Raw genomic sequence first — 26222 nt, forward strand, 5'->3', positions numbered from 1 at the left:
AGGACTAACTTAGGAGTGTTAGAGTCCCTCCTAAGACTTAGGCTGTTAGAGGCCCTTTTCAGTAAAGTTCCTCTTGGCTAAGAACAGGTTTGGCACTATGGGATGGTAACTGCTATTCTCTTGGATGAATCTGTCTTGGACTCTTTGCTGATGGTAATGGGTGACAGAGTTAGGCATGTACAGGATTGTTGGACATGGGGAACTTTTTCCTCCCTAAAAGGGGAAACTTGAGAGCTGATGGGACTGCTGGAAGAGATCCCTTCAGGATTGAGAAGCAGCTGCCTGAACTTTTCAGTGTCGCTGCAACGGGTGGATCTTTCCCTGGCCTCCCTGAGTGCCTCCCCTTCCCCACCCTGCCTCAGGCAATGCTTTCTCTCTCTCTCTCTCTCTCTCTCTCTCTCTCTCTGTGTGTGTGTATGAACTGGTTGAATGAATGGTAAAAAAATCACTGTTTATCTCCTCTGTAAAGTTTTGATTAATGGAAAAAATGATTTGTGAGGCTAGTTTCAAGCTGTAGTGAATCTGGTGTGCTTTGTGTGCCTTTCTGTATGGCTCTGTCATGGAGAGAGATACCTTGGGTTAGAATGCGGGCCTAGGACACCTGTGAGCCTGCTGTTCAAGACAGCCCAGCAAATTGATCAGTTACAAACTTTGCTGCTTGTCCCTAAAAAAAGCTGGAGGAGGTTTCCTTCTTGTCTTGTATGTCCTTGGGAGCTTGATCCTGTAACCATGTGGCCATGCTTTCTCTTTTCACAATGGAGGCCCGGGTTCAGGGTTCAATCCCTAGCCTAAGGGATGAGCCTTTCTAATTGATATTTGGGTGACCTTTGCAATTTTTAAATTCTCTTTCCCTCCACAAACCATCTTAAATTTTCCTTTCTCAGAGCCCCTGTGAGGTTACTTTTGGTAAAGTTTAAAAGCCAGAAATATCAGCCGTTTGGCCTGGCTAACGTTGGGTAATAAGAAATTTAAAAGGACTTTTCAAAAGAGTGCTATGGTCAAAAGTCTGCTTAATTAAAAGCAGATATTCAAGTTCTAACAGCCCTAGGGATTCCCTGGGAAAAACAGAGGAGGCACTAAAGACCCCTGTTTTGGGAAAAACCTATTTTCCTCATGAAACCTTAGGAATTGAAAGTGAATAACTCCCTTTCAAAACCTAAGGTGCTGTTTTGTTTTGTATTGCGTTATCTGACCCTTTTTACTTTTGGTGGTATCAGAAGTTACTTTGCATTATGAGAGAATTTAGTGTGTAATAAGTAGGTAGGAAATACACTTTTAGGGAAGTCGAATAGCAGTTATGGGGGATACTTGGCTTTTCGCACATTTGGATCAGAGAAGCATGCTCTTGGCCACCTAGGAAATGTGGAGCTGTCCCCATCCACTACTGAGAAATAAGACTTCCATGGGGTGATGGGGTGAATCTCTCTTTTTGGGGTCCAGGATCTTGTATAAAAATGGGACCCTTACATTTTGGGGATCTGTTTTGCCTTCCAGCTGTGCCTGCTTATTAGGCCCTAAAAACGGCACACTTTAAAGAGAAACTTAGAAACTGGTAAATAAAAATCCTTACAACTACATAATCATCTGTCTGTCTGGGTATTTATATGCATTGTGTGTGTGATGTTTATACCTAAAAGAACTTTACTTAATTGATTTTAAAATAATGAGAGCTTAACTCAAATATTTTAAAAGAAAAAAATTGTAATGTCTTTTCGTTTACATGACTTTAATAATCTTTGGGAAATAAAAACAGCTTTAAAGATTATTGGTAAAATAAAGACACTTGGTCTAAATCAGGCAGGTCAGATTTTAAGTTTGCTAAATGCTTTAAGGTCATAAACTGCTTCTTTGGTTTTTTAAAAATTGTTCAATTTATTTTGAAGCATTAGATTTAGATAAGGCTCGCGGACGTGTGGTGTTAGCCATGCCCCCAGCTGTGCTGAAACAAGACCTTATCTAGTGTCCTAGGCTCCACACCTAGTACATAATTAAAATTGCATACTTACCAAGGTTTTCACCGAAAGCAAAAGTCACTAAGAGTTAACAGTGTAACATGTATTTGAGACTACCGAAGAAACGGTTTTACATGCACGGTATATAAGAAAATGGAAATGTGTTTTTGGTAAAAGATTATAAGAAGTCATAGGAATGTGGATTTTTCTTGCCTAAACTAAAGGGTTAAAGGATTATTTTAAGTCAGATAAGATAAAGCTGAAGGTTTAAGCAAGTTGTGGAAGGTTTGTGAAAAATTAATTGTAAAAGAAATTCTGTGTGTGGACATTGACTAAAATTAAAGGGGTGTTATTCAGTTTTTCTGTAAACTGAACATTGAATAACAGCATGACAGGTTTTTCTTAGAGCGCTATTCTGCTCTTTAACAAAAAATTGTAAAAGGTTAGAAAAGGTTTATGAGAATCTTATGATCAAACACAAAATTGGATAAATTTATTTATAAAGTTTTATTAAGAATTGGGTTTAACATTAATAGTACACTAATGTAAAGGTGAAATTTGGCTTATTTGGTATAAAAGCACACAGGAAGCACTGTCAAATATGAAATAGTATTTGGCTTTCTTTGGGCTATATTTGTATAAATATGTTATTGGTATGGGTTTCAAAATAATGGGAAACTTTTAATTCTGATATGGCTTAGTGTAGGTTATTAATAATTATAATTGTTACATAAAATTATTGTATGCCAAAGAAGTAACCAAATTTGTCAATCATGTTTTTTACTGTGGCTGTCCTAAAATGTTTTGTCATCCATGGACAATTGTTACTTTGTTTTAATCCTCTTTAGAAGGTGGTTTATAATCAGCTATAAACTCTAATAGGTGTTCTTAAATGCAGGTTTCTGATAACTTTGGAAACTGTGATATTAGAATAGAGGAAAAAACTTTCAGTACTCTCATGGAGAGCTGAAATGTTCATGAATCAAACAAAACAGGAGTTAACGGCATGGACTGAACTTTAACTAGAAGATTAAAGTAATCTCTTCGACTTTTTGCTTAAAGTGTTGCTAATCCTTTGTTTTGTTTTACAGAGTCAAGAAAACTTTTCTTTTGAGCTATTTACAGCTTTTAACAATTGAGCAAGGTATATTCCTGTAAACAAAATTTGAGCATATTTGTTTCTGTCTACCTGATTTCTCAAAAATTCAGAAATTGTCTGTGAATAGCTTAACTTGTGGCAATATACTTATTTGCATAAGTGTAATAAGAATCTGTTTTCTTTTGTAACAGGACACAGTTAGAGAAATTGGCTATTTTACCAAGGCTTTGACTGGAATGGTATGTTTTCCTTTAAGGAATTAAACTTGACTTACAGAGCCAATAAAAGACCCTTGGGAAAGATGTCCGTATACCTTGTCTACACAGTCCCTGTACAGGATTCTTGACTTGTGGTAAGTGAAGAATGTCAGTTTCTAGCAGGCCCAGGAGCCCCAGGTCATCTTGCAACCTCAAGAGGAGCCCCAGGTTATCTTGGAACCTCAAGAGGAGAGGAATTTACTCAACTCTTTGATGGTACAAACTCATGGCGGGGCTCAGCTTTAAAAAATCTTATCTGAGATTCCTTATGGAACAGAGTTCCATCAAAGCCAATTAAAAAGTCTATGTGAAAAATAATTATTCTTGCTGCACTTTATACAAATAATTAGGCCAAGTATACAAAGCAAATCAGTTTTAACTGTGATTTGTCTTTAGTAAAAATGGGAAACTGGAGACAGAAATTATGTTTCAACAACTATGGTACACTTGTTATTAGATTCTAGTCTCATCAGTTGTTTTTGAGTTTTTTCCTGCAACTTAGGCTGACCCTGCTTATTCTTGTGAACTAACCAGTGATCTTTGGCTGCTGCTCAAAAGAAACAAAAAGGATGGGTAATGTCAAAAGCTGGATCAGTATTCTAATTCTGGGCACACTGGAATCATCTAGAAACCCCATATCAGCTTGGCCCATATCATCTTGGTTCCAACAGTTACCCAGTTTGTGGAAAGCCTTCTTATTTAGTCTACTTGGAATAATTTTTACTTATTTTGCTTCACTGTTTTGGAATATGTTGCTGTTGTACACTTTGTGTAGGATGCAGGACAAGTTTACACAACGTTTTCTTAAATTAAACACATTAATTTTCTAGATATCACCTTTTGCTGGAACTCAAGAGTTATGAATGGCCCTCAGCATACCTATGCTTTCTGACTGAGCTCCTCTCTGCCATGAATACAACAGACCCAATAGTTGGGTAGGAATAATATCGCCACTATTCAGCCTGAAGAAGTTATGGAAGATGGGTCTTCATCCTTCTGCAACCCTTAGAATTAAAGGTTCTCTTATAACAGGGATGGGGAAAATGTCAGAAGACTTTGAACCAGAGTAACTCCATCTTGAATAGGGAATGGGTGAAATGAGGCTGAGACCTACTGGGCTGCGTTCCCAGATGGTTAGTCATTCTAAGTCACAGGATGAGATAGGAGGTCAGCACAAGATACAGGCCATAAAGACCTTGCTGTTAAAACAAGTTGCAATAAAGAAACCAGCTCAAATCCACCAAAACCAAGATGGTGACAAGAGTGATCTCTGGTCGTCCTCACTGCTACACTCCCACCAGTGCCATGACAGTTTACAGATGCCATGGCAACATCAGGAAGTTACCCTATATGGTCTAAAAAGGCATAAGTAATCCGCTCCTTGTTTAGCGTATAATCAAGAAATAACCATAAAAAATAGGTGACCAGCAGCCTCAGGGCTACTCTGTCTATGGAATAGCCATTCTTTTATTCTTTAACTTTCCTAGTAAACTTGCTTTCACTTTGCTCTATGAACTGTGTACTGAATTCTTTCTTGTGTGGGATCCAAAAATCTTCTCTTGGGGTCTGGATTGGGATCCCTTTCTGGTAACACTGGTACAAAACTTGGAAATCACCAGAAAGTACAAAAAAGCAGAAGTAAATAAATGGATCCCTCTGGACTGCAAGACAGTTTCTATGAACAATTTTATTTCCTTCTAGTCTTTCTTTCAGGCACATTTTCCCATTTGTGGTTGAGAACATGGAACCTGTGACCTCAACTCTGTAACCTGTCTTTTCCCCCTCTACATTTTACCATCTGCATTTTTTCATGTGATCGGAAACTCTTTCTAATCATCATTTTAGTGACTGCACAATGTTCCGTCATATGGATGTGCCATAATTTTTTCCTTATCCCAGAACATGTGGGTTGTTTCTAGCTTTGTTTGTTATGAGTGATTCTGTCTTGGGCATCTTTGTGCAGAGAGTGCTCATATGTCAGATTAGTTCTCTGAGACAGATTCCTCGCAGTGAAATTGTAGGAGTTAAAATAACTATTTTAAGGGTATTGCTACATATCGCCAAATTACTTTGAAAAAAGCTACGCCAATTTATACTCTCATTAGCAAAGTAGGACAGTACTTGTTCCAGTTTTTTTGTTTGTTTTTTAGAGATGGAGCCTTGCTCCATCACCCAGGCCTGAGTGCAGTGGTGCAATCATCGCTTGCCACTGGAACTCTTGGGCTCCATTCCTCCTGCCTCAGCTTCCCAAGTAGCTGAGACTACAGGTACAGTTCCAGTTTTGTAGCACAGATGTTCCTTGAGTTGCGATGGGGCTACGCCCCGATAAATCCACAGTAAATCGATAATATTGTTAAGTTAAAAATGCGTTTAATCCACCTAACCTACTGAACATCGGAGCTTAGCTTAGCCTGCCTTAAACATGCTCGGAACACTTACATCAGCCTACGATTGGGTAAAATCATCTAACACACAGCCTATTTTTTAATAGTGTTGAATAGCTCATATACTGCATATGGCTAGCCCGGGAAAAGATCAAAATTCAAATTCAAAGTATGTCAAAATTGTGATGGTTTCACACCATCATGAAGTTGAAAAATTGTAAGTTGAACTATCCTAAGTCAGAGACCATCTGTATTTATTTTGGCAGTATGTATATGCGTGTTGGGTGTCGAGGGGAGAGTTAGCACGCATCTCACGTGTTTATCTGGCTCTAGGAAAGGGAGAAATCGCCCGAGCCCCCACCGCACTGCAGGGGGCTTCCTCCAAGCTGCATAATCAGCTGCCTGCTTCTCCCCAGTCCCCGCCCCCTCTGCATTCCTCCCAATTTGCCTAAACCTGGTGCAAACTGTGTCCCTCTCCTGTGACAGTTCAACCCTTACTCCTTTTGCCGGTCTGCCCCACCCTCCTCGGAGGCTGGGTCTATTGCTCCAGGACACCCACGCACTGTGTTCAAATCCTGCTCCTGCCCCCTGCCCTAACGTCTGCCTGTGTGACCTGGGCAAGTTATTTCATCTCCCTGTGCCTCCGTTTCTTCCTCCGTAAATGGTGATAAAAATTGTGCCTACCTCCTGGGGCTGTTCTAAGAATTAAAGGAATTCAACATATGTGAAGCATGAGCACATGGTAAGCGCTGATTTGTGTTGGAACCATCTGCTTCCATCGCGGGGAGTTTGTAGACTTTATTACAGGTTTGGGCCCCGCGGGGAGCCTGTGGCCCTGTGTATCTTCTACCTCTCTGTGTTCCCAGCAGGGCAACCAGAGTGGGCCCTTCATCCTCCACAAGAGCGACTTCTGCGGTGACACCAACACCTGGAATGCGGATGCAGGCCTGGTATGCGGATGCAGGCCTGGTATGCGGATGCAGCTCCAGCAAGCTCTCCGTACCTCCCGCCCTTTGAGCCCAAAAGTTATTGTTTGTCATCACCCCAGGCAGGTTTTGGAGAAGCTGACAGCAGAGAATGGCTGGCAGGATCATCGGGACAGCTAGATGTTCTCAGGGCTGCTGGGTCCTGACTTTTGCAGGCAGAGAGGAAAGAGTCTTCAAGTCAGAGGCTCCCAGAGGAGTGCTCAGCGGAGGCTCCTGCTGCCTTGCACCGCCCAGGGAAGCAGCCACTGGATGCTTCCTTTTAAGATGCCAACAGCTGTAGTCCTGACCCCTGTGGAGAGTGGTCAGGCCAGCAGGGGATGGACTAGCCAAGTCTACCTAGGGGAGCCAGGTACTCAGGGGATGGGTTACCCAAGGGCTAATAACCAACCAAGTCTTTCAGATCATGCATCCGAGGCCAAGCACTCCCTTGTATCTCAGACCTAGAACTGGCCTCCCTGTCTGCCAGCCACTTTCACTGTTTAAGCACGAAGGATTTAGCCCAGGTGGACAGGGGGAGCGGCTCTCAGCCCAATCTCCAGGACTGGCCCACAGTGGGCCTGCCCTCCTGCCATCACGGGGATGCCAGGGAATCTGAAAGCCTGGATGTTCCTGCTAGAGCCACACCAGCAGCCCTCAGAAGTCTCATTGCTCCCTCTCAACCCTCGGAGCTGTGACCATGTGCACTCAGGCAAGATGTGATGTGGACGGCAAGAGGGAGGCCCCATAGGCTCTGCTTTCACTGGAAGCCTCGTCATAGAGACCCTGGGTTTGGCTGCAGCAAAAGCACTGGCAGGGCCTCTTGCTCTCTTCTGTGTTCTAGATCTCAGCCAGTGCATGTGAGTGGCTGAAGCAGAAATCCTACCTAGAACGGGGATGTGAGGGAGCCTGGGAAAGGCTGGGCCCACCTCCAGCTTCTGCGTCATGGGGAGCACAGCAGAGGATGTCTTTCTCCACCTGCTTCATCCATCCAAGTGCTACTGTCCAGCCATTGAGGGGCGTCAACTGTCCTCTCTGCCTTAATGACATCTGTCTCCTGTGACAGACAGGATCATTTGCTCCCAGGGGTGGGGTGGAGTCAGGCCCCAGGGAATTCAGACCAAGACCTACTCCCTGCTGCCTCTCCCTTGGTGAAGTTGGGAGAACATCTCTCCCTTTTTCATGTATTTTTCTCACAACCAGTTCCCTTGGACTCTTACCTTCAAGCACCAGTGCTCTTAAAAATATTTCCTGCAAATAGAGACAGTGCTGTCCCCAAGAGGAATTCTGGGGATGAAAAGATTTTCCATCTCATTACAGGTGTAATTGCTCTTTTCTCCCTTTGTTTGCAAGTCATAGAAATGTGCACAGACTGGCTTATGCAAGAAAAGGAATTTATCGGCTCATAGAACTAAAAAGTCTGAGGTGGAATTCAGGTGTGGCTGGATGTAGGTGCTTCAGTGATGTCATCAGCCTTCTCTCTTTTCTCCTTGTCTCTGCTCTGCCTTCCTCCACAGTGCTCAGGAAAAAATATCCCAAAGAGGTGGCAAAAATGGTCATTATCAACTCTTTGTTTTCATTTCACAAGATTGGTCATCCCAGCAGAAAAAATATGTCTGCTTCCCAAGAGTTCTCACCAAACTCCCAGAGTGGATTCTTATTGTCCCAGCTTAGGTCAATATCCCTAAGTCTAACACTGATTGGCTGGGTCTGGATCAGGTGCCTGCCTCTGATAGCACCATGGTGGGCCCCATCTGGCCCCCTGAATGGAGGATAATGGACAGATGTTGTTGCCACACGGCCAGCTGCCATTTTCTCCACTGCAGTTACCCAACCTCTGTCCCACTCACTGGATCCATCCTCAGTGCTCTGCTCCTCCTTAATGCACCTGGGGATGGCACCTGCTTCCCAGGTTATTGTGGGCAGCAGGGCACTGGTGGGGTGGGGTCCCCAGATGGGCATTATGGGCTTGAGCCCTGGAACATGCCTTGCTTTCAGGCCCCTCCTCAGTGTCCCCTCTCCTGGGCTTTGAGATTAGGGGCCTTTCCAGAACAGTGAGGGGTGAAGCAGGATAGCGAGATTCTGGTTGTCACGTGGAAGGCACCCCCCGGTTATCACTGGGGGTGGCGTGGACATACAGAGGCTTCACCTTAAGGCCACCCCACATGTCGTGGTCCTTGCATTCTCCAGCTTATTTCTATCATGTCCTGAAGCACATTCACACCAACACAGGGCCAGAGATACCAAGAACTCCCGCAGCTCCCTGAAGACTCTGCTTACAGGGGGGTTTTGGAGAAAATATTCCCTACAACCTTCAGCTTTTCCTCTCTGTCCCTCCCACAGTGGTCAGCACTCACTTTCTGAAGCTTGGCCTGACTTCACTCCAGGCTGGAGCCTCTGCGGATGTCTCTGCTGTGTGGCCGCAGGCCTAGCTGCTAGGCCTGTTTTCAAGGCCTCTGGTGACTGAATCTGCACCTCTGTTCTGAATTCACCCCAAGGTGCCAGCCACTAGTGTTTAGGCCAGTTAGGCCCTTCTTGACTCTGAGCCTTCCCCTGGGGGCCCTGGTAGGAGCCCTCTGCCTCCTTTAGACCCCACTCCCATCCACAAGGGTCACCTCCTTCTGTCTTGCAGGACATCTGATTCTACATCACTCTGCAACCACACTTCTCTGGTCTGCCTGTCACTGTCCCTCAGAGATGCTGCCTGTCCCTCTCCCTCAGAGATGAGTTCCCAGTGACTCTTGCAGGATGACAAAGCACCATCAAAACAGTGCCTTAAGACAACGGCAGTCACATTGTTTTCTCTGGTGGGTGGTGCTGGACTGGGCTGGCTCGGCATCTCCGTGTGGTTGTTGCCAGGTGCAGAGGTGGGGCAACTGGGCTGGCTGCATCTCTGCATGGTCTTAGGGCTCCTCTGTGTCTCTGAGCCTGGGCTAGTTTGGCTTCCTCTCAGCATGGTGGCCTCAGGCAGCTGGACTGCCAGTGTGGTGGCTCAGGGCTTCAGGGGCTTGTCCTCCAGGGAGCAGACACCACAGCACCTTTTATGATCCAGCCTTGGAAGTCATGGACCATCAATTCTGCCATATCTGTTGGTTTAAACAGCTACACAACCCACCAATCCCAGTCACTCATAAGAAGAGCAGGTGGGACAGGAGATCTTGGCATTGTTGTCTTTGGACAACTCCTTTGTGCAGGTGAGGAGGGAGGAAGACACATCTCTGGATCCCCGGGAGCGGCCAGCACAGTCAGCCCCAGACATGCCGGGGAATTCTCTGCCCATTCCCCCTGTTGGGGGAATCACAAATTCTGCCTCAGTGAAGAGAGTTTACACCCCCATAGCATCTGAGGGTCAAAGGAACCTGATTTGTCCTCCCTAGCTCCCTCTGGAACCCGTTCTCTGCAGCCCAGGGGAGTGGAGCCTGTGTGGTCTCCTGAGCATCACTGCAGAGTTGATCTTCCTACCTCCAGGGAGATCCTGAGAGAGCTCGAGTGTGCCCATTGTGGATCTCGGCCCCACTGCTTTGGAGCTGGGAGACCCTGACACACAACTTAACCCGAGTCTCCATTCCTGCACTTGCAAAATGGAGATAATAATCCCCTCTTCTCAGAGCCGCGGCCAGGATCGATGGAGATAATAGATGAGAAAATGCTTGGCTGGGGCAAAAGTGCAGTCTCGGCAGAGTGTTCTCCCCCAGCACCCCTCCCACCTGATGCAGGACTTAATGAGAGCTGGCTGCTCCCTGGGATCTTTAATTAATTGCCCCAGCCCCACAGTCCCAGTGCCAGCAGATTAAATCCAGCCACGGTGGGAAGTAGGCTGAGGACCGCTTTGGATGCAAATGCCTGAAGCGAAGAATTTCTGCCTGTGAAATGGCTGAGTGGGTGATTTTAGAGCAGCTGCGCTTGGGGCTGCCCCCAGGGAAATAACCCTCCCCACCCTCAGCAGAATCAGTGCAGCCAGAGGGTGCCCTTTTCTTACCAACTCATCTCCGGTGCCTGTGGGGTGGGAACCGAGGCCTGCCAGCCGCAGCCCCAGCCCCAGCCCCAGCCCCAGCGTGCCTTGGCCAGCCCCAGAAACAGGAGGGAGGACGCAGGCAGATCAGTTCCACAGTGACCTAGAGGTAACCATCCAGGTGTCCTCCAGGTTCCCCAGCTGTTTTGTTCCCGAGGTGGTGCTTGGCCTGCCCTCTGCCCTCCAGCTTCTCCTGCATCAGGCCTCAGCCTTTGCTGTCTCCGTGGCTTGGGATACTGTTTCCTGGCTGTCACAGCAGGGCTGTCTCCTCTGCAGCCTTCAGGGCTCCATGTGAGTGTCTGTCCTCGAAGGATACCCTCCTGGGCACCCCCAGGCCGCTCTTTGCCTCACCTGCACAGCTCCTGCAGCAGAGCCTGGAAAGCTCCCCCACCCCCACCCGACTTGTTTTGTCACCTCGCCCGCTGGTTGTCAGCCCCATGGAAACCTGGCGTCGGTGCCTGGGACCAGCTACAGGGGCTCTCAGGAGGGCCTGGCCCAGGTCTGGGACAGGCAGGGAGGAGTAGGAGCAGGCAGAGGGGACACCGAGCTTCACTGCAGGCACAAGGACAGCCAGGACTCCCCTTAGACCCAGGACTGGAGTAGACCAGAACTGTCCTGAGCAGGGCGTTGTCCACGTCTGCATGGTTGAGTCATAGGACATGGGCCTGGGGAGGATGGCAGCAGGGGTGGTGTCTGTTTGCAGCTGGGGGTGATGCTGAGCACGTCTGGTTACAGCTCCTAGCAGCTGGGCAGCGCATCCTTCCATGAAGCAGGTTTGAGGCACATCCCTGCATCTCCCACAGAGGTAAGTGCCTTCACCTCTAAGTAGACAAAGCACTTGTAACATAGTGTGCGCTTAGTTACTCTTTGGCTGGCCGTATAGGGTCTAGTCCCTACCAAGCACCCCAATTCTGATAATTTTTGGTTGTCTGTGTCTGAGTCCCTGTTCTGTAGCAAAGGACACCCACACTGTGGAGCCCAGCGTCCTGTGCTGGGAGCTTCCCACAGCCTCTGTTGCTCCTCCTCCCCGCTGGCCAGTGGGTCCTACTGTGTCTATTACGGATGAAGAGGTGAAGGTATGGGCCCCAGGACGTGACGCCTTAACCCCTGTGTTCACTGCCACGCTGAGCGTGGCTCCCCGGGAGCCTGACCTTGAGGTCTGGCATGGATGAACCCTGGGCTGGCCTTCCTCCCTTTGCCCCTGGTCTGCACCCAGCACGAGCGCCTCTGGGAAACACCCCAACCCCCAGGACAGTCCGAGTTCCTGCCCTCTTCAGCCCGTGCTTGCCTGAAGATGGCTGCGTCTTTCAGCACCTGCATCTTCAGTGACTGCCCAGACTCCCTTCAGGCCCCACTCCCCACCTTCCTGGACCCACAATATGCAGCCACACTCCAGGCAGCCCAGGTCCCAGCAGCGGTGCCACACATTCCCAGAATGCTTACTCTGTGCCAAATTCAGCCTGTGCCTCTCCACAGCCAATTCTGCACTTGCCAGCCCCTGACTCTGTAGCTGCACACAGGGCCTGGGCCCTTGAGACCCCAGACTTGCCACCAGCTCCTCAGAACCCCTGCTCAGGTCACCTGTGTAAGGAGAACACAGTGCCAATGCAGCACAGCATAGTGACACCTGGCCTGCCTGGATTTAGCCCCCACCCTATCTAGCGGTTCTGGAGCTGCCACTGTGACCCATGCAGGGCCGAGCCTCCCAGGTGAGTGCAGAGCCCCTGACCCAGGGATATCACTGCTTTGTGGGACTGTCATAGTGATACAGGAATAGAATCGAGGGGCATAGAGGCAGCTCTGCCAGCACAGACCATCAGTAGCATCCAGCTTGGGGTTGCACAGCATCAGAAAAGCCTTCCTGGAGGAGGTGGAGTCTGAGCTGCTTCTTTAGGGTAAGTCTTTTAACAAGAAGAGGACCAAGAGGGTGGGCTAAGCTGGGAGAACAGAGGGGTGGGAGCCTCTCTGTAGGTGCTGTGTTCAGAACGCCTGGGCTTGGGGTGAGCTGTGGGGGTGGGAAGTCAGGCTGTGGAGATGTGGCTGCTGCTGGGGACCCTGTGCCTGGTGACGGGGTGCCTCTGGTACCTGGAACCAGGTGGAGCAGGTGGGAGTGGTTTGACAGGGATAATGCCCACCTGGTCCCCCCTAAAGCCCTTGGAATCCTCATTCAGGGTCCAAGGACACCCTTCAAGCTGGCCTTGCCCATCCCTCCAGGCTCCCACCAGGGCTCCCCCACATCTGTGTTCCCCAGACACTCTGGCCTTCTCTCAGGCCCTCCCAGCCACTGCTGGGCCTTAGCACTTCTAGAATGTTCTCCTCTACTCCCCTGCACCCCACTACCAAGTCTTTGCCCAGTTAACTGCATCGTATCCTTTGGGTTTGAGCATCATCTGTACTGGCTCAGGAAGCCCTTCCTTGCCCCAGATGGGATGAGCCTGCCCTGTCCCCTCTCCCGAGGGGCTCGCACATCTTGGTGCTCTCACGGTGGTATGCCCTGTGACTCTTAGAGTTCCTGGTGCACTGCAGGGACTCAGGAAATACTTGCCATGTGAGTGGAAGAGTGAATGGATGGATGAGTCACTATTCATATGGTGACCTGAGGGCTAGCTGGATTCCAGGACAGACAGAGAGCCCAGGAGAGTGGGGCCTGGGTCTCCTTGCCTTCATTGTGTCCTTGGCACCTACCAGGCATCTGGAGTCTAGCAGGCACTCAATAAGTATGTGATAATATCGTATTTTTGTGTGTTAAACATTATTTTTTTGTTCATCCTAATTCCTCTTTGACTAGTACTTCTTCACCTATTAAAACTTGACCGTGAGACATCCAGTCGCCTTATGGAGGAAAGTTACTGCAGGTGAACAAGGGTTAGAGTCTCAGTTTTTCCATTTCAGGAGTCAGTGCTTTTAATTTGCAAGAGCCCGGTGTTCCCCTATCAAATGCCCTGAGGGTCTCAAAGCTTCTCAGAGACGTGAAGGAACAGGTGTGGAGCCAGTGACAGCTTCTCCCTCTCAGGAGGAAACAGAGTCTCTGGGGCTGCAGAAGTAGGAGGAGGTGCATCGGTTAGCTTTTACGGCATAGCAAGCCTTCTCAAAACCCAGGGGCGGAAGGTAGCACAACTGACCATAATTTCTCATTGTTCTGTGGGTTGCCAGGGTAGTTCTGGTCTTGGTGGGCTCAGCTGGGGCTGGATCATTGTGGCAGCCTCACTCACATATCTGGGTGGCCACTCAGAGGCCCGGGGGTGAGTGCCAGTCTCCTATCCTCAAGGAACCCAGCCCAGGCTTCTTCCTTGGGCAGTCTCAGAGGGCTGGAAAGCCAGGCCCTTTTCCAGTCTCTTCTTGCATCATTCGCCAGCGTCCCCTTGGCCAGGCCCAGGCTGGGGGGTAGAAGGGAGGAGCCCCTACTCTCCTGATGGGAGAAGCAGAGCACAGGGTCTTCTTGCGAGGGGGTGAGCATAGGGGAGTAAAGACATTTGTGACCTTTTTATTTGCAACTCACCACAGGAAGAGGAGAAGGATTTGAGTGAGACAGACCTGTGTCCTGAGAAGGCTCTATGCCCTGCCAGCGTCTTTTGGGTGGAGCTGGGGAGCAGGGATGGTAGAAACTGGGGGAGGAGTTGGGGGATCAGGAGAGATGGCTGTCTTTGTAGCATTTTCTGGAAGACAACATGGCTCAGACAAGGTGAGGTGGATGGGGTACAGAACACCAGGGAATGGACATAGTGGGTATTACTACTCGACCCTGGCGTGGGGTGAACAAGACACAGAACTATCTGGGGACCTAGGCCTAGAGACAAGAGGGCTAGCAGAGAGCCCAGCAGATACCAGGGAGAGCAAACGATGATGCAAAATGGTACACTCCCAGGTCCCCAGGGGCGGGGGAAGCCCAGGCGGGGGAAGTTAAAAACCCATTCGCACTGCAAGTGCCAGCTGGATGGGTGACACTGCTGGGTGCATGACACTGCTGGGGGGTTGAGACTGCTGGGTGGGTGACACTGCCGGGTGGGTGACACTGGTGGGTGGATGACACCGCCGGGTAGATGATACTGCTGAGTGGGTGACACTGGCAGGTGGGTGACACTGGTGGACGGATGACACTGGCGGGGCTGACACTGGTGGGGGTGACACTGGTGAGGGGGTGACACTTGCAGGGGGATGATACTGGCAGGAGGAGGAAACTGGTGGGGGATGACACTGCTGGGTGGGTGACACTGGCTGGGGGTGACACTAGTGGGTGGGTGACACTGGCAGGAGGATGAAACTGGTGGAATGACACTGTTGGGTGGTGACACTGGTAGGGGATGACACTGGTGGGTGGGTGTCATTGGCAGGGGATGACACTTGCGGGGGGGATGACACTGCTTGGTGGGTGACACTGGTGAGTGGCTGACACTGGTGGGGGGATGACACTGCCAAGTGAGTGACATTGGCAGGGGATGACACCTCTGGGGGAATGACACTGCTGGGTGGATGACACTGCCAGAAGGATGGATGCCGCTGGGGAATGGACACTGCTGGGTGAGGGACTCTTGACAGCCTAGAGCAGGGCTTGGCCAGGGGCATCTTTTGTTTTTACACGATGACAAATGTTTAGATATGCTGCTGGAGATTTAAACAATTAAATAGTCCTAGTGATCTGTTTCCACAACAGAGGACGTCATTCTGAGATGTTTTCTATCAGAGACAAAGTCAGCTTCTCTGTCTTTGTGTGAATCATTTACTAATTTGAGGACAAAACATTTTAAATAACACTTTAATTGATATGGAATTCACATTCCTTAAAATTTACCTTTTAAAAATAAACAATTCAGTGGGTTTTTTTTGTGGCATTCACCAATATCCAATCCCAGAACATGTCACCCCAAAAAGAAACCACAGCCATGCCCTGTGGCCTATCCCCATGCCCTTGCACCCACCAATCTACTTTCTGTCTGCAGGGATGCACTATTCCAGACCTTTCGTAAAGATGGAATTTGGCTTGCAGATGGTGCAGCCCCATGCCTGGCTTCTTTCACCAGCCATAGGGGTTTCAGGGCCGCAACACTTCATTCCTTGATTCTTCTTTTTTGTTTTTTTAGATGGAGTTTTGCTCTTGTTGACCAGGCTGGAGTGCAATGGCATGATCTCAGCTCACCGCAACCTCTGCCTCCCAGGTTCAAGCGATTCTCCTGCCTCAGCCTCCTGAGTAACTGGGATTACAGGCATGTGCCACCACGTCCAGCTAATTTTGTATTTTTAGTAGAGATGGAGTTTCTCCACATTGGTCAGGCTGGTCTCGAACTCCCAACCTCAGGGGGTTGGCCAGCCTTGGCCTCCCATAGTGCTGGGGTTATAGGCGTGAGCCACTGCCCCCGGCTGATTCTTTTATGGTTGAGTAATATTCCACATGGATGTGCCACGTTGCATCCACCCCTTCAGCACTTGATAGACATTTGAGTGGTTTCTACCGTTTCCACTTTTATGTCTTTACAAGTGTTTTAATAAATCTTTGTCTAAGCATTTTCCCCTAATGCTTCAATTTTGAAACACTAGAAAATCTTATTATCTGTATACCATATACTTTATAAAATTTGCCTTTTTTCTTCAAGTTCCCTACATAATGCAAATGCGCAGCTTCTTGCAGAACTATTGCTACAGGGCCACCAGGATGTGTCACTAGAGGACTGTGCCATTTCATCCTTGTGTGGGTCTGGGTCACAGCCACCCACGTGCTGTGCTCCCTGGCTGCCTCTTTTGTGAAAAAGAGGGTGAGGAGGACCAGCAAGGAGACACGCCCACTTCAGGGGAACACTTCCTCCCACAGGTGGGTGCTTTGTGGGGGGAGCCATATTCACACTTCTGCATACTTAAGGCAAGAGAATACTAATGCCCATTTTACAGATGGGAAAACTGAGATAAAGACAAGTCCAGAGGTAGCAAGAGGCTGAGCTGAGATGCACCTCAGGATTGCCCTGGAGGCTTCCCCTGCTCAAGGCTGCCTCCTGCACAACCCAACAGCCTCTAGCAGGCAGGGCCATGAATGGGACCCTCTGGCCTTGAAGGAGGATCAGCCCATTAGCATCCCTCTCCTCTTCTCTGCCTGCCCTAAGGGAGGAAACCTCTACTTAATCTTCAAGGAGACAACTTAACTACAGGTGATGTAGGGTGTTTAGCTTTTAAAGTGAAACTTACTGCAGTCTTCCCCTCGGGTACTGGAATCCACTTTCCCAATGCACTGCCTTATCCAAACCTCCAGGGCAGGCAGTGAGGCAGCTCGGGGGATGAGGGCTGGGCGTGTGTATAAAATCCCTGACCCCCCAAGAGCCTTGGGAAGCCGAGAGTAGATGTGTGCTGATCACCACCACCTGAGGGTTCCAGGACACAGACATCATCGTCCCTGTTCTACAGAGGAGGAAATGGAGCTTTCTATGCAAGTTACATCCTTCTTCACACTGTGACTTTTGAGGGGCAGGGGTCTTACTGGGCTCCCTGTGTCTCATGTCCTGCACAAGGCCTGGCTCCGAGGAGGGGCTGCACAACCTTCCTGCACAAGAATGAAGGCGGGAGCAAAGCAGTGACTGTGTGAGTCCATGGGAATGCCCAGGACCAGCACTCAGGACCTTTGTCTTCTGGTCAAAGCACCAGGGAGCAGATATGAGCAGCTTCGGCAAGACCCGGCTCAGCTGAATGAGGTCGAGAGTCTTAGGTCATGAACAGTACAGAAAGAGCTGTCCCTCTTCAGAACCAAGCACTGTGGGGAGGGAGGGTGTGGTGAGGGTCATCACCTCCTGCTCCGCTCCCCTGGCCTGAACGGACTGGGCAGGGCAGCCCTGAGGAGGGGCCACTGGACAGCAGAAGTTGAGAGCAGCCTCCCTCGGGTCTGTCTGTTCTGCTCTTCAGTTTTGTCAAAGGTCATTTGAAAACTGGTCACAACAATATTTCCTGCTTCTTCTCAGCAACAGCCAAAGGCCCTATCCATGATGTTATATATAATAAATGGCTTTTGATTTACTGGCAGAAAAAACAATATCACTGCCGATGCAATCTTATGCTGTCTTCTTACCAGTTAACAAGGGTGGGGTTGCTTGATGAAGAATCAAGTGGTTACATGTGTTCATTCACCAAACGTTTATTGAAAAACTGCTTGGGTTGGGATTGGCCCAGGGCTGAGAACACTGAGGTGGCCGGGACACCGTCTTTGACCTCTGGGAGCTCACAGTCTAGTTCCACTCTTTACTCTGGCCACTGGGAAGTTTATGGCTGCAATCTGAAACCTTCATAATTGAAATATTTGCCCCTCTTCCTTTCGTCAGTTCTGATCTTCTATTTCTATTTTAATTTTATTCTATGCATATCCTTTATTATCAGCAGTTGTAATATACTTTTATATGGGGATAAAAAAGGAAAAGATACAGATGGCAGATTAAGCATGCACCCCTCCCCCACCTCCTCCTCCTGCTCCAGATCCCTGGAAATGACAGAAAGTGTCTTTCTGTCTCTTTGCCTCTCTCTTTCTCTCCCGCTCCCATGAATCCAGAATAGCTCTAGAAAACAATGACCAAAGAAGTGCCATAAACAAGGCAGAGATGCTGAGGAGTTCCTGAGAGTTCGAACACAGAGGGACTGGCTGGATGAAGAATCCCAGGTAGGAGCTGTCCATGGTGTTCTAAAGGCAAGGCTCGCAGACAAGGAGCAGAAGGCTTGGAGACAGTTGCTCAGGTGTCTGGGTGCAGAGCTGGCGTCTGAGTAATTGTCAGGCTCCCTCCTCTTCCCTGACACCTGTCAACAGGGAGGTGGGAGGAAGTCTGCCTCCAGGCTGGAGCAGTGGAGTGGCCATTGAATAATTCTCTGGTGATGGGGGATCTGAGAGAAACTGAGGTTCCAGGGGGGACCCCCTACCATACCCCCACCGCCACAGTAAACAAAAGCAACTGGGGATACCATAATCTCCCCTACAAACATGAGCATCCATCCCAAATCAGCAAACCAAAATACAGCATTCAATAACTAGGGAACTAACACCCAGGGAGACGCGGCTAGCAGCACAAAGAGAAAAGTAGAATTAACATCTTCAGAGGGACAAGTTTAAGATAGTAACAGTGTGGAAAAGAGCCAGTTACAGGTCTCAGGAATAAAGCCATTGAAGTCAGGTTTCAGTGGCAGGCTGAACAGTGAGTGGCCACCTCTGAAGGTGACTTGGTGAATGTGACCATGGAATGAGGAACTCTCCCGGTGCAATACTGAAGAGGTGGAGAGAATGAGAGAAAGGTGCTGTACAAGCTCAAGTTTTCTAAGTGCACTGGTGGGCATTCTATACAGGGTGTGTGGAGGGGTTCAGATCCATGATTAAGGCACAGCTTGTCAGACAAAGGGTCATAGTGAGAACACATTAGAGGAAGGTGCATTGCTCAGAGATCTGGGACTAGGAGCTGCTGACGTTATCTCAATGTGATTTGGGTTGTATCCCTTCGAGGAGGGAAATGTATTTTGGATGTACGTGGGATGAAAGCATAATTTAAGCAAGGAAGAGTTTTGAGATTTTATGCATGGTGAGAGCGTGTGTTTCTCTTCTGAGCAGCCAAGGGGTGGATTGTAGTCGGCTGTTGCTGCTATGTTGTGTGCTCTCAGAATGCCTGCCACCTCCCTTTTCCAGTGATATTAGCACCACTTGCCTTGGGAAAACTCTTGTCCCATTCCATGTGGTCCTGTTGAACCTACCAATTAAGGTCCTCCCTTCCCCCACTGGCCACGCTCCCTCCCCCGCCCACACACACGGAGTCACCAGGATAGCCACATGGTCCTGGCTGGACTACTAATGACATCCTATTTGCCTAGGGCAGTTGGAATGTGACCCAAGGCAGACCAACAATCCTCTCTGAAAATATTCTTTAAATGTGGTGTGGGAGAAACACTGTTTCTTCTGGGATTGTATGTCTAGGGTTGCCAGTGGCTGTTTCTTCTGATGCTTATAAAATTTCTGTCTGAAAAATGGAGCCAGACATAGACAGGCAGAGATAAAAACAAAAAGAAAATTAAAAAGCTGTTTTGGCATCATTGGAGGCCCTCAAGCTAGTTGTGCTTAAGATGGAAATGTCCACAGCCTGTCTTGTTAAGGAGCAAACCCACCTCTCACCAAACCAGAACACAAAATCCCAAACTTTCTTGCTTTTAACCATTTTCAGTTGGGTGCCCTTGGGACCAGTATCATCATGACTTATATAGGATATTTGAAAATAGTGTTGTATTTGTATATGAATATCATATCTGAATATCTTTCTGAAGTCTCTTCTTGAATTTTCCAGATAGATGTTTACAGTAGCCACGAAGACTTATAGTTTTATCCTTTTCTTTCCAATATTTACCCTTTGTCTCTTTTTCCTCTTTTTTTTTTGCCTCATCTATAATCCCTAGGATATAGAATGGTAATAGTGGGCATATTTGATTTGTTTCTATTTTTTCACTCATTCACCATTGATTTAACATTAGCTGTGTGGCAGAGGTTGCTCTAGGTCCTAGAAATACAGATGTGAACGAGATGGACAAAGTCTGTCAGAAGCTTTGAGGAGAAACAAGGATGGGGAGAGTGAAAGTGTATAGTGGGGAAACTGGATGCAGCTGTACCCTGGAGAATATGAGGTCTTCCTGGAAGAAATCATGCCAATGATACCCTGCATCTTTTATAATGAAATCTGATCTTTCCTATTTGGTTTCTGATAAATACTCTATCAAAGGTAAGAAAGTTTCTTTTTATATTCTGTTTACTGAAAGCTTTTTTAAAAAAATCAACAATGGATGTTTGATTTTATCAAATTCCTTTTTACAGCCATGAACATAGTCCAAGCCCTCCTTTTTAGCCTGTTAATGTGAACAACACCAAAAGCTCTGCTAACATTGAACCGGCCTTGCATTCCTATATTTCTGCATTGTATTAGCATATTATTCTGTTACTAATATTGGATTCATTCTGCTAATATTTTATTCAGGAGTTTTGCATCTTTTTATAAGTAAAAATTAGTTTAGTAAGTATATTTTGTTAAGTTTTATGAAATGAAGTTAGAAAAATTTCCCCCATCTCTATACTCTGAACTAGTTTAAGTTACATGGGTGTAATCTGGATGTCAGCTAAGATGTCTCGTCCTTGGAGAGGTCTGATTCTCTCTCAGGTTCTCTGGGTATTTTGGAGGAGGTGTACATTTTCCCACTTCCCTCTTAGCTCTGAGCTTCTGTTGCAACTGAGGTGGTTCCATTTTTGGATTGTCTTTCTGAGCCATATGGGCTGTTTCTGTTCTGCCTTCAATTGCTCCTAACGTATGACACATTCTCTTTTCCTTACACCAGGCAGGTGGGTGTCTTGCAAAACTGACTGAAGATTTAAGATTGAGGAGGGCTATGTCACAGTATCTCCCAGCAGATAGCCCCAAGGTAAACAGAAGACATCCCCTGTCCTCAAGGCTCCTTTGGCCTCCCCAGGAAGGGCCCCACACACTCACATACTCTGTCTCCTCCAAGGAATGGCCAGGTCTCTGTTTTCTGGGACCCTCAGCTTTTGGCTCCCCCAACTTCATTCCTCTACTCAGGCAGACTGATTTCACTAACCTCTGTTCTCAGCACAGCTCCACTTTTGCATGGCTAGAGACCCATCATATCTGTGTTGTGCCAAACCAGGACCACTTCCTCCTTCTACAATTTTCTCCATCAAAGGGACAGCACACAAAAATACCGATTTTTCTGCTGTTTGGGATTGTTCCACACAACTCGGAAAGCAGAGGTGGCTATCATCACTTTTGATTTTAAATCCTTCCCCCTGCTCCATCAGATGTGTCATTAGCCAGTGCTTTTCAGTTTCTCTGACTCCTGGGCCAGCTCACTCCATCAATAAAGTCAGAGGCTGGGACTGGCATGAGAGAGTGAGAGAGATCAACATAGGGCCAGTCTGTCTTTGTGATTTCCAGCTTGTCCCAGCGCCCCACACTTCACATCCACATTTTCATTACTGGGCATTTGGGTAGCTTCTCATTTTTGGTTTTCATGAATAATGCTGCTATGAACTTTCCCTTCTTTTTTTTTTTTTTTTTTTGAGACGGAGTCTCACTCTGTCGCCCAGGCTGGAGTACAGTGGCTGGATCTCAGCTCAGTGCAATGCGAGCTCCGCCTCCGGGGTTTACGCCATTCTCCTGCCTCAGCCTCCTGAGTAGCTGGGACTACAGGCGCCTGCCACCGCGCCCGGCTAGTGTTTTTTTTTTTTTTTGTAATTTTTAGTAGAGATGGGGTTTCACTGTGTTAGCCAGGATGGTCTCGATCTCCTGACCTCGTGATCCGCCCGTCTCGGCCTCCCAAAGTGCTGGGATTACAGGCTTGAGCCACTGCGCGTCATACCCTTCTTTTAATGAATGTAGGTATGCCATTCAATTGACTATAGGCCTAGGAGTGGAAGTGCTTGGTCATAGGGTTGGCATATGTTAGCTTTAATAGATGCTGCAAATCTCTCTTCCACAGAGATTGTACCAATGTAGTCCCCCACCAGAAGCCTACGAGTGTTCCAGGATTTCCAGCACATGGCCTTTTTCTGTCATTTTCATTATAACCGTTCTGAAGGTGTGCAGCAGTAGCTCATTGGTGTTTTAATTTGCATTCCTTTGATGATCATTGAAGTCAGGCACCCTCTCCTGCGTTTACTGGCTATTGGGCTATCCTGTTTCATGAAGGTCCAAGTCCTGCTCATTTTTCTATTGAGTGGTGTCTCTTTTTATTGCTTTGTAGGAAATGTTTCTATTCTGGGTGAATCCTTTGACAGATGTACATGTTCTGAATATCCTCTCCCACTCCATGGCTTGCATTTTCAGTCTCCTGATGGTGCTTTCTGATGGATGGAAAGTCTTCACTTCAATGTAGTCCAACTTGCCAATTATATTCTTTATGGTTGAAGGTTTTCTGTATATCATTCAAGCCATCTTTGCGTGCCCCGAGGTAATATGGTTATTCTCCTAAGTCCTCTTTTTCCCAAGATATTTACATGGTGCATTCATTTAGGTCTCTGTTCAAATGTCACCTCCTCATAGAGATATTCCCAGACCGTTCCATCTAAATCAGTGTTCTACCATCACATGCCACCCCTCACTCCATTTTAATGTTCTTCAATGAACTGATCATTATTTAACTTTATATTATATATTGAGTTGTTCTTTATTTGTTAGTTTATTGCCTGTCCTCTACACTAAATGTCAGCTCCACAAGGGCAGGCATTTTTCCTTGTTGTTCACTGTTTTAACCCCAGCGCCTAGAACAGTGTGTGGCACACATAATTGCTTGCTATAGATTTATTAAATGAATGATTCAATAATTGCATTTAGTCCTCACCACTGCCCAGTGAGGAAGGGCTTATTCTGTTGTCCCTTTGAGTCCAAAGATACTCCTCTTTAAAATCTCTGCAAAATCCTATCAGCCATTCACACTTTAGTAAAAACAAATATTTTTACTCTGCTTTTCCTTGGTAACATTTTGCAGGTGAGGACACTGAAGCTCAGAGAATCTATCATCCATCTCAACAATGTTTTTACAGCCTTTTTTTTTTTTTTTTTTGGTGCCAGGCTCTGGGGGGTCTGGAGGTATAAAATTGGTAAAATAGCGGTTCTTTGAAGCCATTTTAGGGACAAGTGGTAGAGTGAAGCATGGAGCTCAAGATCATCTGACTCCAAAGCCCACATTCTGTTTTCTGAGATGTGCAGGGGACTGAAAGAGGGACTTTTCTGGATGGAAGAATCTTGAGCTTGTTTGCAGGCTGTGTGGCAGGGCCCACAGGAGAGAAGGATTAAAGGTAAAGAAAGGCTAGGGCCTCAGGAGGCAGCCAACCCCTTTCCCTGATGCCCCCTGAGCCCTCCTTTACCTCCAGACCTTACAAGGCCTGTGGTCTCAGTTGTGTCCAGTCTGACCCCAACTTCTGGAAGGGACCCCCCAGCAAGTCTCCATCCCCAGATCCATAATCATCCCTTCCCATAAACCTTTCCCTAATAAAATTCCCTTTCCTGCTTGAGGCTCTCCTCTGAGAAAGTATAGGTACCAACTCATTTATACTAAAGTATAAATGACTAATTAGACATGTTGTGTTGTTCCTAGTAGGATTTTGCTTTTCCCAGAAGGGATTTGAAATAGGCAGTCCTGTCACTGGAGGGATGACTCCATAATTGTGTGAATTCTGGCCAGATAAGATACTTGGGGAACCGAGAAAACTATCCACATTTAAAATACCATGAAGGCAGCAACTCTTTCGCTATACCTGATTATAACCAGTCTCCATATCAGCATAACATTTTCTAATCTGCAAAGTCCTTTCATCTCAACCAGGTGGGTCTGAGAAAAGGAGTCTCAAGGGGTTCGAGGTCTTCTGGAAGGGGTGGGGGTGAGGCTTGAGCCATTTTCTGCCTCTTCTGCCCATGTCCTTTCCACGCTGTCTGGAGCTTGGGCAAGCAGAGCCTAAGCAGCTGCATTCTGTGCTTCGCCTTAGAGGCTCCGGTTCCCAAGCACTCGATAATTAATGCCAATGAGCCCTGTTAGCCACATAATAGGGAGGGAGAGAGTTCAGTCCCCCTCGCTCTCCGGCCTGCAATGGCACCTTTCGTACTTGTGAGTTGGGCCCAGATCACTGGATTCTGGGATGACAAGGGGCAGGGAAGAAGGGACAGTGGATGTGGAGGTTTATCTGCGGGAAGCCAGGGATGGCCTGCTGGGTTTCAATGAGGGGCAGTTTTTCAGACTAGCTCCCTGGCCCCTGCGAGCCTGTCTTGAGAAGCTTCAAGCCCTGGACCTCATTTTTGGTCTGCATCCTGTGGCCTTGGGAGGCCCTGCTTCTCCAGGGCCTCAGTCCCCCATCTGTGCAGCGTGTATTTGGGAGACCAGTGCTCTCTAAGGCCTTTGAGCAGCCTGGAAACCTCCAGTGCTTGGAGCCAGGGTGAGCTTGCATCTCCTCCAGGTGGGTCCGATTGGACACCAGAAGCCTGGTCACCTGGGGGTAAGGGCTTGGGATGGGAGTGGTCCTGAGCACAGTGTAGGGAGAACTCAGGGTGTAAGAGTCAGGTAGGTCTGGGCTCAGGCCCCTGTTGGGACTCATGCCAGCTGAGTTACCTTCAGGATGCCACTTAATCTCTCTGATTCTTCATCTGTAAAAGGCAACTAATGGTTCCCTCTAATGAGGATGGCAGGTGCTTACCAGAATTGAGGGATCTGGAATGGGTCCCCGTTTGAGGGGTAGGGATGTTTTTTTAAATAAAAATCAGTTTGTTTTTGAGACGGAGTCTTGCTCTGTTGCCGAGGCTGTAAAGTAGTCGTGCCATCTCAGTTTACTGCAACCTCCCACTTCCAGGTTCAAGCAATTCTTCTGCCTCAGCCTCCAGAGTAGCTGGGATTACAGGCGCATGCCAGCAAGCCCAGCTGATTTTCTGTATTTTCAGTAGAGACGGGGTTTCACCATGTTGGCCAGGCTGGTCTTGAACTCCTGACCTCAGGTGAGCCACCCACCTTGGCCTCCCAAAGTGCTGGGATTATAGGCCTGAACCACTGTGCCCAGCCATAACAATCAGTTTCTGTTGCTTGCCTGCTTTAAGACTCTATTGTGGTTTCTCTGTCCCTAGCCTCCTGACTTGGCCCACAGGATGTATGTCACCACCCCCCCCAGCCTTGCAGCTCCTTCTCTCTGCTTCAACCCTAGCAGCCTCCTTTAGGATTTTTCTCCCATTTAAGAGCTTCTCCCCCTTCTCTCTCCTTGGCCAACTTTTGTCTGTCCTTTAGTACCCAAGTCGAAGAGATTTCCTCAAAGACATCTTTTCCCCATTGAAATGAATCCCCCTGTTACAATTTCTCAGAGGGCCATTGTGTCGGGACAGCTATGACAGAGCTAGAGGAAGATTTATTTCTCTCTTTTGTAAGCAAAGTCTGGAGGTCAACAGTGCCAGACTCCCACAGCACCTCTGTTAGCCTCAAGAACCCAGGCTCCTCTCTTGCTCCATGCCTCTCAACATGTGGCATACCCCTCATAGACTCAGAAGGCTGCTCCAGCTCCGGCCGTCATGTGTCCCTTCCAATGGGAAGGAGGGAGGAAGAGGAAGGAGGAGGCTCACCTCTCCAACCATAAGATACCTCTAAGGAAGTATGGTCTGTTTGTGTCCCTCCAAAATTTATATATTGGAGCCTAATACCTAGTGTAATAGTGTAAAGAGGTGGTGTGTTTAGGGAGTGATTAAGTTATGAGGGTATTCCATTCCACCAATGGAATTAGTGCCCTTATAAAAGAGGCCTGAAGGAGGCAGTCCACCCTTTCCACCACATGGAGACATGTAGTAGGCTCCATCCACAAGGAACAGGCCCTCACCAGACATCAAATTGGTGCCTTGATCTTGAACTTTCCAGCTTCTAGAACTGTGAGCAGTAAATTTCTATTGTTTGCAAATTACCCAGTCTAAGTCGTTTTGTTATAGCAGCCTGGTCAGACTAAGACAGAAGTCACCCATTTACTTCTGCCCAAATTCCATTGGCAGGAACTCTTTTGTGGCCACACCCAGTTGCAGAAGAGGCTGGAAAGTGTGCA

The 26222-nt window shown here is 47.8% G+C and overlaps 1 long non-coding RNA gene across 1 annotated transcript in view; it reads left to right on the top strand.

The window, feature by feature from the left end:
* Positions 1-22883, top strand: part of LOC114676404 (uncharacterized) — a 43921-nt gene extending 21038 nt beyond the window's left edge. Inside the window, exons 2-5 of the long non-coding RNA XR_003727440.2 lie at positions 15745-16469; positions 18183-20376; positions 20984-21067; positions 22406-22883. This is a non-coding gene — a long non-coding RNA (uncharacterized LOC114676404). The remainder of the gene's footprint in view (positions 1-15744; positions 16470-18182; positions 20377-20983; positions 21068-22405) is intronic.
* The last annotated feature ends 3339 nt before the right edge of the window (positions 22884-26222 follow it).

The sequence above is a fragment of the Macaca mulatta genome, chromosome 2, assembly GCF_049350105.2.
Source record: "Macaca mulatta isolate MMU2019108-1 chromosome 2, T2T-MMU8v2.0, whole genome shotgun sequence".
NCBI classification, from domain to species: Eukaryota; Metazoa; Chordata; class Mammalia; order Primates; family Cercopithecidae; genus Macaca; species Macaca mulatta.